Genomic DNA, 7,574 nt, shown 5'->3' on the forward strand with positions numbered 1-7,574 from the left:
TCTAATGATGTGATCAAATCAGTTGTCTAGAATATAAGCTAGTACAGGTGGCCCAGGTACATTGAGTATTGATACCACAATGGATGGAAACAATGTGAGAGGAAGAGGAGGAAGAGTTCGTGTAAGAGGTGGTGGACGAGGAGGAAGAGTTGAAGGACAACGAAGAGCAAGATTAAGAATAGTAATTTCAGATCAAATTCTTGTTCATGGAATGACAATGAGGGAAGCAGGACAAAGAGTACAACCCAATTTGTCCAGATTCTCTGTGGCCACCATAATCAGGATATTCAGAGAAGAGAACAGGTAAATGTATTGTTTTTCTAATTTGTGCGATGTATGTACATACACTTTTGCAGAAATATGTCTTTCTGTAACACTTACAAAACTATTTATTTATCTCTTTTATATATAGAGGGTGTTTGAAATGGATTCCATGGAAAGGTCCCATGAATATATTTTTGTAGATGAAGAAGGGTTCAATCTGGCGAAGAGGAGAAGGAGAGGCTGGAACATAATTGGCCAACGTGCCATTGTGGAAGTCCCTGGCCAGCGTGGTGGCAATGTCACCCTATGTGCAGCCATAAGCAATGGGTGGGTTCTCCACCATCATGCAACCCTCGGGCAATATAACACTCACTATCTTCTTACACATCTGGGTGGTCTTCGGGATGTTTTGTTTGAACGTGAGCAGGATCATCAGCAGGCAGTGCATCCTGTCTATGTTGTGGCTTCGGGACAATGTCAGCTTTCACCGTGGTGTCCGAATACGTGAGTGGTTCAACATCAACCAGCGATTCGTGAATGTTTGCCATCCACCATACAGCCCTTTCCTCAACCCAATAGAAGAGTTTTTCTCTGCGTGGCGATGGAAGGTCTATGACCGTGACCCATATACAAGGGTAAATCTTTCACAGGCAATGTGGAGTGTTGTCAAGAGTGGATCCGGCACACGAGAGGGTTCTTCCCCGTTGCCTAGGAAGGTACAACATTGCATGTGATGTGGAAGAAGTCCTCTGGCCGGACCCAGCACGAAGACAGCATGCTGAGGCAGAATGAGTCTCTCATTGACTTTGATTTTGAAAATACAGAAATTCAATACTGTATTACTTGCAGTACTTACAGTATGCAATATATTTGCTGTACTGAGTTGTTAATTATTTACTTTTATTTATGGCAAAATTATTTTCTATATGCAATAAAAAATAATTCTCTGTAACTACATGCCCTGGACGCTGTGTTGTCAGTTTTTTGATGTCGTGTCTAATGAATGCTGATGAGTGTTTATATATGGACTGGCTGTGTTTATGTTTTGAAAGCATTGTTTATTTTGAGCACAGATCAAATGGTTTTGAGGCAAGTGTTTGATTTTACCAGAAGAGTCAGGGGTTTTGTGAATGTAGTTTAAAGACTGAGTTTTGTGTTTAAAGTTTTGAGAATATGGGTGAAGCTTTCAAGAAATGAAAAAAAAACATGTATATAGCATCAAATTACAAGCTAATATCAATTGAACAAATATCAGTGTGATGACAACTACCTTAAATGATCAAAACCATCTTTTAGAATTTTTTCCTGGAAGTGTAATTACATTTTTTATTTTGACTGAAGTCCCATTGGTTTACATGGAGAGGGCGGGGTTTATTTACCAGCAGGGGGCGATCAAAGAGCCTGTGCTTGACTTTTCAGGACGTCACCATTATATAGTTATGCGAAACCATCTTCACCCTCTCTGACTATCGCCACAAAAAGACCCCTGAACATTATTATATCATCAGCACAGTAACTCCAGAATGAATTTGGTTGAACCATTAAACTTCAGTGTCCTGCGGCGTTTACGTCACACACATTGTTCTTTCATAAAGGATGTTTGATCTTTACGGATGGGTCGCTGATGTTTTTCACGTCACATTTAACTGAACGGAAAGAAGGACAGTAAACCGTCACATCACACACCAGTTAAACTTCTACTAAACGTCGTCATCATTTTACCTACGATCCGTTTTATAGCCACAAATGTTTGCACCATCTCTCCTTCATTTTACGAGCTTCTCAGACGTATCTTGCCTGAAGGTTCTCGCAGTGATCGATGTCTGCGAAGTGTTTCTCACCAGCGTAACAAACCGAGCAGATTATCATAGTTATAGGTGAAGCTCTCGGCGTGGAGATTAAAGTCTCTGGTAATTAGATTCCTCATAAACTAGTACATATTTTCCACCGAGTTTTGATGTATTGGCTCTTTGAGTCTCTAGTCAGACTGAGGAGAAATGTTCCAGTCGTAATAAAATGTTGAGCACTTTCCATCTTAATGGTCCCTCAGTTTTTTCGTCATCACGTCACAGTGAGATCTCAGCGGGAGCCGACAGTGAGACATCTTCTTCTGCTATGACTGATTCGTTGATCCTGTGTGTTGTTTAGCGTAGGAAGTACATTTGAGTTGTTGTGCTGCTTGCTGAGTTGCAACTAAAACCTGACTGGATGAATGAAAAAAAGATGATCAATTTTGTATACTTTACATGTAGATTTAGTTCTATTAAACTTTTAAAACACTAAAAGGCCTGATTTTTCATTAAAACCCCCTGTAAAGACCTAAAATTCGTTTTTGTCTAACAATCACGCTTGAATAAAACACTGATGTCCATAATTTGTCCAAATTTTATAAGACACATATTAAAATACCGTTTTGTTCCCCGATAACATTAGGTTCCTTGGCAAAACTTGCCAATCTCATGTTAATTTTGATTACCTATGGAGTATTATTGCATACTTCACATCTTCAAAGAGTCTTTAGTTTTATAACATTTAGCTTTCCTGTATCTCAGTGTTAAGAGCTTTGTGTTAATAACACAAGGTTGTGTGTTTGATCTCAGGGGATTGCAGATACCTGTGTATAAATGTATAGGATAATGCAATGTAAGTCACTTTGGATAAAAGCATCTGCCAAATGCCTAAATGTAAATGTAAATTTATAAAAGATATATACGGCTGGAGGATTATTTCCGGAAAAAGTCCTGGAGGAGTGCAGTGGGCGGAGCTAAAGCAGGAGGAATACATCATCACATTATCCCCGCACAACTGCTAATTCACTTTATGTTTGTATTGTTAAAATTAATCACGGACACGTTTGATACAGTTTCAAGTAATGCATGCGGTTCAAATCCGGGATCTTTTATTGCTAAGACCACTTTATCTATCAGTTTCAAATCATTTGCAACTCCAGGTTATATCCACCGTTTATATAATATTCCTCACCCAAATACTGTGAAAAAACAAACACAGCTTAAGTACAGTAAACACATACATAGTGTATATAGTGTATTTGTGTACATGTGTGAGTGCTATGACAAACTCCTGTGCACTGCACAGCACACTGAACAAAGAAATAAATGTGTGTAGTTTGGTGTGTTTGTGGCTAGTTGGTTGATGTTTGTGTGTAGAGTTACTACGAGAAAATACTATTTTTGAAAGAGTTTTAGAGTGAAGCAACTGAATGCTTCTAAAGGCACCTCCATACTCGAACAACCTCAGAAAACTACTTTTGTGTTTGTGTGTGCGCACGTGTGTTTATGATGTTTTAAAAGCTGAACTATGGCATTTTGATGACGTTTAAGGCAATGAGGCAGAACTTGAAGCATATTTGTGTTTAGTCAGGCGCTGTTGTGATGAAGTGACTTCATTCTGCTGTATGTGTGTGTGTTTCATTCTGTCAAACTCCAAACATTTACTCAGAGCCGTTGGGTGCATATTTCATAGATGGAGCAGGTGGAACTAGTCTTGTACAGAAGAACATGAAGAGTGTTTGGAGGGTTTCAAATGTAATCCAGTGTAACTAGGGTAATGCATACCAGTACCTTCCTCAAGTGCGTGTGCTTGTGTTTTAGTTATGAAAACGAAAATGAGAGAGAAAAACAGGAAGTAATCAAAGTTTCCCATCAGAATGTCATTTTGACATATAGACATATGTGTAGAAATGACAGAACAAGCTGAACGTCCATGTGTTTGTTAAAGCTCACTTTGATTCAAGCTGTGGTTGCTTATGTTTCTTAAACCTCCATGAACGACATAAGGGTTCATTTGACAATACCACTGCTGCAATGCATGATGGTATCAGTAATATTGAAGTCAATGCAAATAGAAAATTCAACAGAATGAATCACTGCTGCCATCTGCAGGGCAGAAACATCACAAGCTCCACATGAAATATGTCTGCTTGCGTGTGTGGGCTGTCATTTTTGTCTTTCAAATATATAAAGCATACACTTCTCTTACCCTGCAAAAGAGTGTCATTCCCAAAACACGTAGATTAAAGGTTTATGGTCACTTAGATTACTTCTATTATATTTTAAAATCTAAGATTAATAGTAAATTCATCAAAACCATGGAACAACACAAATGAAACTTTGGGAATGAATCCAATCAAACTCTTTTTTGTGTACAAAAGTCACTACAGATAAATAGACAAATGCCTTCAGATGCAAATGTTTGTGAGAGAAACATTTCCCACCACATCCCCATAACATTTGATTTGACTGGCAGCAAGACGAAACCTGTTCAAGATTAAACAGCATATTAGAAACACACACAGGGCCGTTGCTGATTATTAATGCAACATCGCTGGAGTGTGCTAGTGCTCTATATCAGCATGGCTGTGATTAGGCCAGATGCACGAGTACAGGAGACAATCCTAGACAATGATATAGAGCCCCATCATATGACTACAATATTGCATTTATATAACAGTTCCATTGCACAAGTGTGTAGATAAATCAGAATGTCATTAAAACCCCTCTGGTTTTTGAAGGAAATAGGGAACTACTAAATAGGGAACTACAAATTCAAGCCCAACAGCATCCGTTTCTAATTCCAAACCGTCACATCTTTTAAATTAGTGCTGTGCTGCTTCAGTGAAGTTATTTGTGAGAAATAATGAGACAGGACGTGTGTGTAAACAGAAGAGAGAGATTACTGACCAAGAATGCATTATTTCCATTGCTCTGCAGCACTTGTAAACATGCACTTATTTACAGTAGCAAGCACCTTCTGTGATAGCCGCAGGATGACACGACAATTTCTGATGTGCAAAGCATACCTCGAGACCTTTGCGTCCCGCACTGCGTGTGTTTACTTTCAGTTTAGGGTGAAATGACACAACAGTGGCATTGTCTTTCTAGTATTTATAAACTATTTATTCGGAGAGTGCCTTTGTGCTTTGTGTCAAAATACCTGATGCAAACCAAACCAGTTGTCTTTCAGTGGATGTAAATACTGTATGTTTGTAAAATAAGTACACAGAGGATGACTGATATAAAGACACCAGCTTGCTGTAAAGAAGAGCACCTTACTGTTACAAGTAAACATGCATGAAAATACATCTTATGCGAACACTTATTACTGTATCTGAAATTTACAACATTAGCATCACTCGCTTGTGGTTTGGTTGTATTCTCTTGTATTTAAGCAGACCTAAACTTTCAAGCCATTCATAACGGGTCCCTATCAGCCTACGTGAAAAACGTATTTTTATCTTAAAGTCTGTGAAATAAAATAAATGACAATTCCTATGTCTTCATGAAATATTTCACTGTCAAACTGTTTACTGAAAATGTTAGTAATGGCTACTGATGTAGTTTAAGTTTATTTAAATTAAAAGTACGAACCCTTCCTACATTTATTTTGAGTACAATTAACACATTTTAAAGTTAATGAAATTTAACTTGATTTGTAATATTAGTTGCTCTGTCCAATCACGGAAGTTTTTATTTTTTATATTAGTCATTATGACAAGAAAATTAAGGAAAAAGTCAAGCAAATTACAGAAAATAGGTTATTTTATTTTGTTTCAAGCTGACAGATACATTATGTCTTTAACAAGAAAGGAAACAATTCATTATTGTGTAACACCAATGTATGAGGCTATAATGTTGAAATAGATGTTCTTTTTTTACAAGGTATTCTCTATAGGAACATTTCACCCAAACATGAAAATTCTGTCATCATTTACTCTCCCTCAAGTTGTTCCACATCTGTATAAATGTCTTTGTTCTGATGAACATAAACATATTTGGAAGAATGCTTTTAACCAAGCAGTTATTGGCCTCCATTGACTACCATAGTAGAAGAGATTACACTAAAAAGTGCCCAGAACTGTTAGCTTTGTTCAGGGTCGTAATTTCCACTGGGGACGTGTCCCCCTCACTTTCACATTAGTTTGTAGTTATTTTTTAACTCCACGCTGTCATCGCCACAGAGAAGTAGGCCACAAGGACCTAGCAGTAGGTGTTTTCTTATAATGGACTTCTATGGGGAAGAAACGCGTAACGTGTGATTTATTACTTTTTCCGTTTAATAAGGACTCGTTCTTTTAACAGCAGTTAGTGTTTATGACCAGGTTTGACAGAAACATTGGCTTCTCTGGTCGTTGTTTAGGTGCGTTAAACCAGTGGTTTAGTCTACGTGATACACAAATACACGCCGTATACCGGCTAGAAAAGATTTCCGTATACCTACTTAAAAATCTGCAAGGATACGTACCAACGTCGTTTTGTTTCAGAAACACTGACTTTTGGACCATTGGTGCAACAGGGAGATATGAAACAAAAAGGAGATCATGAAAGCCTTGTGAAAGTCAGGCTAGAGACACTGCCAGAGATCTAGAAGTGCAACTGGTGCTTGATAAGACTGCATGTTCATTGTTAATTATTGTAGTTAGCTTATGTCAATAATAGGAGCAACTTGCACTCATAAGTGTGTGATCTAGATATTATAAGTAATGAGCATCAGAGTTTGATTTTAACCATTTATTTCAATATGATTTACTGCAAGTATTTGACATGGCCTTAGTCCAATCAAACTAAATTAATATCTAAAGAGTAGCCTACACGTTCCCGAGGTTATTCTTTACATTATGTTGGTTGCCCTGCTGAAAACATAATATAAGGGTAAATTAAACGGGGCGATTTAGACAGTGATTAACAAAACCAGCAATCCTCCCCCTGCTGCCATTGAAATGTTGCTTGCAATAAACCTTTCAGAATGCCCTACATTACATATAAAGGCATAGGCTACTCTATGCACTCTGAGTGTAGTCTGTGGTGGTGTTGATCTGGGACGGGCGAGTAGGCTGATGGGATCAAAACTAGACTACACCACTGCGTTAAACCTTGTTAAGCATCTTCGAAAACATTTGTGACAAAATTGTAAAAACTCAACCTCCAAATCTGTCCTATGAATTAGCACCAACCATCGCTCCAAAACAAAGGCTCAAGCGTTTGTCACCTATAAAACAGGAAGATTTAATTCAATTTATCACAACTTCTAAACCTACAACTTGCTTATTAGACCCCATACCAACTAAATTATTAAAAGAGCTACTACCTGTTGCAATTGAGCCCATTTATAACATTATCAACTGGTCAATTAATCTAGGCTATGTCCCAGGACCCTTTAAGATGGCCGTCATTAAGCCTCTAATCAAGAAACCAAACTTAGATCCAAATGAACTTGGAAACTATTGACCGATTTCAAATCTCCCATACCTGTCTAAAATACTAGAAAAAGTAGTGTGCACTCAGTTGTGCTCT

Source organism: Barbatula barbatula (genome assembly GCF_947034865.1).
Source record: "Barbatula barbatula genome assembly, chromosome: 1".
NCBI classification, from domain to species: domain Eukaryota; kingdom Metazoa; phylum Chordata; class Actinopteri; order Cypriniformes; family Nemacheilidae; genus Barbatula; species Barbatula barbatula.